This window comes from Pongo pygmaeus, chromosome 1, assembly GCF_028885625.2.
Source record: "Pongo pygmaeus isolate AG05252 chromosome 1, NHGRI_mPonPyg2-v2.0_pri, whole genome shotgun sequence".
In the NCBI taxonomy this organism is placed as follows: domain Eukaryota; kingdom Metazoa; phylum Chordata; class Mammalia; order Primates; family Hominidae; genus Pongo; species Pongo pygmaeus.
In genome coordinates this window covers 207,036,751-207,043,970 of record NC_072373.2, presented here as the reverse complement: position 1 = coordinate 207,043,970, position 7,220 = coordinate 207,036,751, and positions in this window count along the sequence as shown.

Below are 7,220 nucleotides of genomic sequence, written 5' to 3'. Positions count from 1 at the left end.
CTGAGGCAGGAGAATCGCTTGAACCCAGGAGGGAGAGGTTGCAGTGAGCCAAGATCATGCCATTGCACTCCAGCCTGGGTGACAGAGCAAGACTTCATCTCCAAAAAAAAAAAAAAAGAAAAAGTATGTAAAGGTAGCACAGAGCTGAGCCACTGAGAGGAGCCTCACAAATGGCAGGCATTCCCAGCCCCTTTTGTGCTGTTGCTTTCTTCTTCCCTACTTAACTCAGTAGTCTTTAATCTTTTATTTTTATTTTTATTTTTATTTATTTATTTATTTTTTTGAGACGGAGTCTCGCTCTGTTGCCCAGGCTGGAGTGCAGTGGTGCAATCTCGGCTCACTGCAAGCTCCGCCTCCCAGGTTCATGCCATTCTCCTGCCTCAGCCTCCCGAGTAGCTGGGACTACAGGCGCCCGCCACCACGCCCAGCTAATTTCTTGTATTTTAGTAGAGATGGGGTTTCACCATGTTAGCCAGGATGGTCTCGATCTCCTGACCTCGTGATCCGCCCACCTTGGCCTCCCACAGTGCTGGGATTACAGGTGTGAGCCACCACGCCCAGCCCAATCTTTAATTTTTTTAAGAGAGGAAAGAGACATAGACCCCTTTGAGAATTTGTAATCTGTGGACACTCAAATTCACAAAGTTCAGAGACATCTGCCAATATTGGGGATGAAAACTTAATCGATCAAATCAGTCAGTTGCTCCTTCTTCCTCTCTCTCCCCACTCTCCTTTTTTGCTTTTTCCTGTTATCCCTGTCATTTCTAGGCTAGTTGCCTTTAGCTCACACATTTGTTTTGTTTTGAAATGGGGTCTCACTATGTTGCCCAGGCTGGAGTGCAGTGGCTGTACATAGGCATGATCCCACTACTGATCCGCATGGGAACTCTGACCTGCTCCATTTCCGACCTGGAACGGTTCACCCATTCTTAGGCAACCTGGTGGTCCCCAGCTCCCTGGGGGCATACCTTATTGATGCTAAACTTAGTGCGGACACCTGATTGGTATAGTGCACTACAGCCCAGAACTCCTGGGCTCAGGTGATCCTCCTGCCTCAGCCTCCAGAATAGCTGGGACTACAGGTGCATGCCACCATGCCTAGCAGCTCACACTCTAACAACTTTGTTCCAAGGGCACTCTCAGCAAAGACCACAACCACATTCTCAGTTTCTGGGGCTGAGGGCACGGTGTCACTTGTTTCCTAAGTATCAGTTTACTCATCAGTAAAATGAGCATTGTTTATAGCACTTTGCCAAGTGTTTTCTCATGTGATCTGTACAACAAGGCTGGAAGGCAAAGTTTTCATTCAAATCAGTCAATATTTATGGAGTGCTGGCCAGACGTGGTGGCTCACACCTGTAATCCCAGCACTTTGGGAGGCCGAGGTGGGCGGATCTCCTGAGGTCAGGAGTTCAAGACCAGCCTGGCCAACATGGTGAAACCCCGTCTGTACTAAAAATACAAAAATTAGCTGGGTGTGGTGGCAGGCGCCTGTAATCCCAGCTACTCTGGAGGCTGAAGCAGGAGAATAGCTTGAATCTGGGAGGTGGAGGTTGCAGTGAGCCGAGATTGTGCCATTACACTCCAGCCTGGATGACAAGAGTGAAACTCCTGTCTCAAAGAAAAAAAAAAAAAAAATTATGGAATGCCTATTAGGTAACCAGGCACTGTTTTAGCTACAGTGATGTCTCATGGAGCTTACAAATTGGGAAGAGACTATAAAAAGTGCCTCTTAAGTGCATTATGTGCCACTGAAGTAAGGTAATTTCAAATTGTCTAAGTGCTGTAACAAAAATAAAACAAGATAAAGAGCTAAGGGAAGGCCTGCAGACAGGCTTCCACCTGGATACAATTTATATAAATCCATAAAGTTTAACAGTATCAAAGTATACTTGTTACTTTTTAATTTTTTTTTTTTTTTTTTTTTTTGAGACAGAGTACTCGCTCTGTTGCCCAGGCTGGAGTGCAGTGGCACTATCTGGGCTCACTACAACCTCTGCCTCCCGGGTTCAAGCGATTCTCCTGCCTCAGCCTCCCGACTGGCTGGGACTACAGGCGTGTACCACCAAGACTGGCTAATTTTTGTTATTTTAAGTAGAAACGGGGTTTTGCCAGACTGATCTCGAACTACTGACCCCAGGTGATCCACCCGCCTCAGCCTTCCAAAGTGCTGGGACTACGGGCGTGAGCCACTGTGCCCGACCTACTTTTTAATTTTAATGGTAGCTTTTTTTTTCCCCCTAGTAAATACAGATTCTCAGTAGACTGCTCTTCATGAGCAGAGAGAAGGCTGTGTTCTACCCTCTTTTGACAAAAGGCCTCAGAGGGTATCTAGGTCTGATATCTTTAAATTGTTAGTGGAAAGTTTCATCCACCTTTCAAGACATTCTGTGAAAGTTGTGGATTTTGAATCTCAAACACTACACACTGGAGCTGGCAGTCTCCACATGCCATTACTATATTTGAAGAGGGTGAATTCAGTTTGTGAAACCCAAAAAGATGCCATCCGTAAGTAAATAACCAACTGAATGTTGGTTGAAGGATGTGAAACAAAGATGAGTGTAGTCAATTCAGAAAGATGAACCCATGGGGAAGAGAACAGTGGCCACAGCTGTGCAGAACAAAACTGGCCAGATGGGCCAGGCATGGTGGCTCACGCCTGTAATCCCAGCACTTTGGGAGGCCGAGGCAGGTGGATCACCTGAGGTCAGGAGTTCGAGACTAGCCTGGCCAACATGGTGAAACCCTGTCTCTACTAAAAATATAAAAATTAGCCAGGCGTGGTGGCACACACCTGTAATCCCAGCTACTGAGGAGGCTGAGGCAGGAGAATTGCTTGAGCCCAGGAGGCAGAGGTTGTAGTGAAACAAGATCCTGCCATTGCACTCTAGCATGGCTGACAGAGCGAGACTCTGTCTCAAAAAAAACAAAAAACAAAAAACAAAAAGAAAAAAAAAAGAAAAACTTGCCAGATGGAGGATTTTATATCTTGCTTTACAGCAGCACATTATATTTTCTTTACCAAGGCAATACATTTTCCCCAATAATTGCTGCCTTTTCAAAAAGACCCATTATATGCCAATTACTTGACATATTAATAAGCCTCAGGATATCTATACAGTAGGAGGAAAAAATTTCAGCAAGTTTAAGTAACTTGATCAGGAGCCATGGCTAGCATTGGTGGAATTGGGATTGGAGGCCAGGTTGTCACTAAGCTCCGACCTTTGTTCTTTACACCACCATCCAAGCAACTTCAGATGCTGCCTACTTGCTAAGATAGAGTGGCAGACCTCTCAGCACTTGCTAAGGCACTTGCTAAGATAGAGTGGCAGACACTCTATCTTGCTAAGATAGAGTGGCAGACCTCTCGGCAGAAGAGGTCCAATACCCGCTTGAGCCAGTATGCCTCACTTAGCACACTGTCAGGCCCGCAGAATCTTACTTGACTGTTTTATGAAAGGGCTCCTCTCTGCTATGAGGACAAGATGGTTGATTTTTTTTTTTTTTTTTTTTTTTGAGATAGTTTCGCTCTTGTTGCTCTGGCTGGAGTGCAATGGTGGGTGCAGTCTCAGCTCACTGCAACCTCCATCTCCCAGGTTCAAGTGACTTTCCTGCCTCAGCCTCCCAAGTAGCTGGGATTACAGGCACCCGCCACCACACCCGGCCAATTTTTTTTTTTTTTTTTTTTGAGACAGTTGTTGCCCAGGCTGGAGTGCAATGGCGCAGTCTTGGCTCACTGCAACCTCCGCCTCCTGGGTTCAAGCAATTCTCCTGCCTCTGCCTCCTGAGTAGCTATGATTACAGACAGGTGCCACCACGCTGGGCTAATTTTCGTGTTTTTAGTAGAGACGGGGTTTCACCATGTTGGCCAGGCTGGTCTCGAACTCCGGACCTCAGGTGATCTACCCGCCTCGGCCTCCCAAAGTGCTGAGATTACAGGCATGAGCCACTGCGCCCGGCCTGAAAATTTTTTTAACTTGTCTTTCAGTGTTTTAAATCTCTCTAATGCTAGCCAGTCTAGGATTACTCTTTTCCAAAATTAAAATACCTTTAAGTTATTTTCATTATAAAAATAGACCAGACTGGGTGCAGTTGCTCATGCCTGTAATCTCAACACTTTGGGAGGCTAAGGCGGGAGGATCACTTGAGCCCAGGAGTTCAAGACCAGCGTGGGCAACCTAGTGAGACCTTTTCTCTACAAAAAATAAAAATAAAAACATTAGCTGGGCATGGTGGCATACACCTGTAGTCCCAAGCTGAGGCAACAGGATTACTTGAGCCCAGGAGGTCAAGACTGACAGTGAGCCGTGAATGTGTCAGGGCACTCCAGCCCGGGCAACAGAGTGAGACCCTGTCTCAAAAATAAATAAATAAATAAATAAGGGCCGGGTGCGGTGGCTCATGCCTGTAATCCCAGCACCTTGGGAGGCCGAGACGGGCGGATCACGAGGTCAGGAGATTGAGACCAGACTGGCTAACACGGTGAAACCTTGTCTCTATTAAAAATACAAAAAAAATTAGCCGGGTGTAGTGGCGGGCGCCTGTAGTCCCAGCTACTGGGGAGGCTGAGGCAGGAGAATGGCGTGAACCCGGGAGGCAGAGCTTGCAGTGAGCCGAGATCACGCCATTGCACTCCAGCCTGGGCGACTGAACGAGACTGTACTGAGTAGACTATACTTGCTGCAAAAATTCAAAAAAGTATACGGAGCAGATGAGAGCCTCCTTGCCCATCCTTCTCCCCTAGTATAGCCTTGAATTCATCTCCCGAACAGAATAGGATGGGTCTTTTAGTTACTCTCGCAGAGGGCTCTGTAGTGCTGATAAGAGAGCTGAGGAGCCCCTCTTAGGTTTTCAGATGACATATCAGTCTAGCCTTAAATTTAATAATTTAAATTTAATAATAATTATTTCAGTTTTCAAGAAACTTACTGAATCTCACCTATGTGCTAAATGTTGCTGATCGAAGATGGGTAAATAGCCTCTGACCTTAGGGATCTCATTCCTGTGTTGAACACTCGTGTGTAAACCAAGGGTTACAATGGTAATCCCCCAGTGAATACATACAGAGTACCAATTTTAGAAGTGGTTGAAAAGTTTTTTTTTTAAAAATCAGAGAATTACACATGTATAATTAGCTGCTCATCCTAGAAGTCATATATCCAGACCAGGCGTGGTGGCTCATGCCTGTAATCGCAGCACTTTGGGAGGCTGAGGCGGGTGAATCACTTGAGGTCAACAGTTCGAGACCAGCCTGGCCAACATGGTGAAACCCCGTCTCTACCAGAAATACAAAAATTAGCCGAGTGTAGTGGCGCATGCCTGTAGTCTCAGCTACTGGGGAGGCTGAGGCAGGAGAATTGCTTGAACCTGGGAGGCAGAGGTTGCAGTGAGCCCAGATCTCGCCATTGCACTCCAGCCTGGGTAACAGAGTGAGACTCTGTCTCAAAAAAAAAAAAAAAAAAGAAAAAGAAAAAGTCATATATCTAAATGTAACAGTACTTTGCAGGTAAGCCTGACTCAGGCTGACATAGGGGTGGCTGTGTGGGAGCAGCACACCCACTCCAGGATCCCCCAGAAGCATTCATTGTTTCTTTCTTTCTGTTTTTTTGTTTTGTTTCTTCTGTTGCCCAGGCTGGAGCAGTGGTGCGATCGTGGCTCACTGCAGTCTTGATCTCCTGGGCTCAAGTGGTTCTCCTAACTCAGCCTCTCAAGTAGCTGGGACTACAAGCACGCACCACCATGCCTGGCTAATTTTAAAATTTTTGTATTTTATGTAGAGGCTGGATCTTACTACGTTACCCAGGCTGGTCTCAAACTCCGGAGCTCAAGCAGTCCTCCTGTCTTGACCCCCAAAGTGCTGGGATTACAGGTGTGAGCCACTATCCCAGCCTCATTGTTTCTTTTCATTTTGGTTATTGAGCTCTCTCTGGGTAACATCTGCAGAATGTTTCATGTGTCCCGAGTATGTGCCAGGCCAATTACTCAGCAATTCTGCTTCAAGAATCAGTCTGTATTCCATTACACCAGTGCTACATTTTCAAAATGGAAGGAATATAAAATGTAAAAGTATTTGCTACGCAAAGGAGGGAGACGCTACTGCTGGGACTAGAATCGAAGTTTTCCTACACCCAGTTCAATGCCGTTTCTACAACATCCCTCAATTGAGCCTTAGGGCACCAAGTGGATGGTCATTAGTTTTGTATGGACTTTATATCCAATGCTGATTATAAGGTCTAGATGATGCTAGGTGGCAGAGATTCAAAGTTGGACAGGTCAGTTACTGTACTTGATAAACAGCCCAGTGGCAAGACAGATAAATAAACTGACCACTTACACCCTGAAAACGTGGTCAGTTGCTTAGGGAACTGGGGGAGGGGTGCCAAATGGAGGAGTGGTGACATGGTAGGGAGGGCTTTTCAGCATAGTGAGTGAATGAATGCTCATTTGAAGAAACAACTTATGTTTCAGGTGTTTTTGTTTCTTCCAGAGCTGGAATCTGGAAGAATCTCTGGGCTTTCCTGCTTTGAGGGAGAGATCAGCCTAGGTGCATTGCCAATTTGCTGCTGAAGATCTGATTAGGTTCTACTTTGATCGGATCAAATGAGATGTAATCAGTGCTGGTACTTTAAGTGAGTTTGCAACTATTTAGTTGCTCTTTTTAGTAGTAGTATTAGTAATGGTAAAACTTAGTGCTTTTAGGATGAGAGTAGACAGCCTGAAGAATAGTATCTTGGGCTCTTCTGATTCAAGCCCTACGTCTCATTGGCAGGTCATCAGAGGAAACATCTATCTATCTATACATTCATTCAAGAAGTATTTATTTAGTGCCTATGTGCCAGACACTGTTTGTGGGGAAAACAAGACACATGGGCTATTATTGCCTCATGGAAGGAACTAAGCTGTTTGAATTTTGAAAAATCCCTTTCTGTGGGCCTCAATTCCTCGACCTGTTCAGAAATGTGCGCTCACAATGGTCCTAGACATCTTAGATTCAGGTTCCATTTTCAGTTCTTTCCTGTCCTGCGGCCATCTGCAAGTTAATTTGGTCTCCCTGAACCTCAGTTTCCTCATGTGTAAAATGAAGATCATACAACTCGTTTCATCAGGTTGTACTGAGGCTGGAAAAGATAGTCTAACTACTGACGCATCGTGTGCTCAGCCTAGGGTGGCTGCTACCGCGGGTACCTGCGGACTCCTAGGATGGGCACCAGCCCGGGACC